Below are 1,817 nucleotides of genomic sequence, written 5' to 3'. Positions count from 1 at the left end.
GCTGTGGGGCTGGGACACTGCTATGGGGCAGGGCTGTGGGGCAGGGGGCGCGGCTGTGGGTCAGGGGTGTGGGGCAGGGCTGTGGGGCTGGGACGCGGGTGTGGGGCAGGGCTGTGGGGCAGGGCTGTGGGGCAGGGCTGTGGGGCTGGGACACTGCTATGGGGCTGGGACACTGCTGTGGGGCAGGGCTGTGGGGCTGGGATGCTGCTGTGGGGCAGGGCTGTGGGGCAGGGACACTGCTATGGGGCAGGGCTGTGGGTCTGGCTGTGGGTCTATGGGTCAGGCTGTGGGTCTGGGCTATGGGTCTGGCCATGGGTCTAGGCTATGGGTCTATGGGTCTATAGGTCAGGCCATGGGTCTATGGGTCTGGGTTATGGGTCTATGGGTCAGGCTATGGGGCTATGGGTCTGGGCTATGGGTCAGGCCATGGGTCAGGCTATGGGTCAGGTTATGGGTCTAGGCTGTGGGTCTGGCCATGGGTCTGGGCTATGGGTCTGAGCTATGGGTCTGGCCATGGGTCTATGGGTCTGAGCTATGGCTCTATGGGTCTGGGCTGTGGATCTATGGGTCAGGTTATGGGTCTGGGCTGTGGATCTATGGGTCAGGCTGTGGGTCTGGGCTGTGGATCTATGGGTCAGTCTGTGGGTCAATCCGTGGGTCGTGCCCCACCTGCGCCACGTGCAGGAAGCGTGCGATGACGCGCGCGCGCTGTGGGGCGGCCGTGGGGCTGAGCACCAGGAGCTGGACCCAGCGGGAGACGCCGTTGGAGACGGCAGCGACGCGCGAGAGGGAGGGGACGGCGACAGAGCCCCCCCCCCGGGCGAAGGCCCGCAGGTCCCGCTGCTGGGGGCGCGCACACGCGTGTGAGCAGCGTGTCACACACGTATGACACACGTGTGACACGTGTGAGACACGAGAGACACAAGGGAGCTGGCACACGCGTGTGTGACACAGCGCTGGTGCCCCCCCAATGGGAGAAGCTGCGCAGGTCCCGCTGCTGGGGGCGCGCACACGCGTGTGACACACGTGTAACACATGTGTGACATGTGTGAGACACGTGCAAGACACACGAGACACAAGGGAGGTAGCACACACGTGTGTGACACGGCGCTGGTACCCTCCCCCCCCACCCTGGGCGAAGCTGTGGGGCACGCACACGCGCGTGACACACGTGTAACACATGTATGACACACGTGTGACACGTGTGAGACACGAGAGACACAAGGGAGCTGGCACACGCGTGTGTGACACAGCGCTGGTGCCCCCCCAATGGGAGAAGCTGCGCAGGTCCCGCTGCTGGGGGCGCGCACACGCGTGTGACACACGTGTAACACATGTATGACACACGTGTGACACGTGTGAGACACAAGAGACACAAGGGAGGTAGCACACACGTGTGTGACACGGCGCTGGTACCCTCCCCCCCCACCCTGGGCGAAGCTGTGGGGCACGCACACGCGCGTGACACACGTGTAACACATGTATGACACACGTGTGACACGTGTGAGACACAAGAGACACAAGGGAGGTAGCACACACGTGTGTGACACAGCGCTGGTGCCCCCCCAACAGGAGAAGTGGCGCAGGTCCCGCTGCTGGGGGCACGCACACGCGTGTGACACACGTGTGACACGCTGGGGACTGCTCACACGCGTGTGAGACGACACGGGGGTGGGGGCCGGCCCGGTGCACACACACGAGACACGACGGGGACGGGGCACGGGGGCGTGCAAAGGAGAGGGGCCCCATCCCGGGGGTGTTGCACGAGGGCGTGCAAGGGAAAGGGGACGCATGCAAGGGGGAAGGTGCACACACGG

The sequence above is a fragment of the Calidris pugnax genome, unplaced genomic scaffold (assembly GCF_001431845.1).
Source record: "Calidris pugnax isolate Ruff unplaced genomic scaffold, ASM143184v1 scaffold966, whole genome shotgun sequence".
NCBI classification, from domain to species: domain Eukaryota; kingdom Metazoa; phylum Chordata; class Aves; order Charadriiformes; family Scolopacidae; genus Calidris; species Calidris pugnax.
This window is presented reverse-complemented; position numbering follows the sequence as displayed.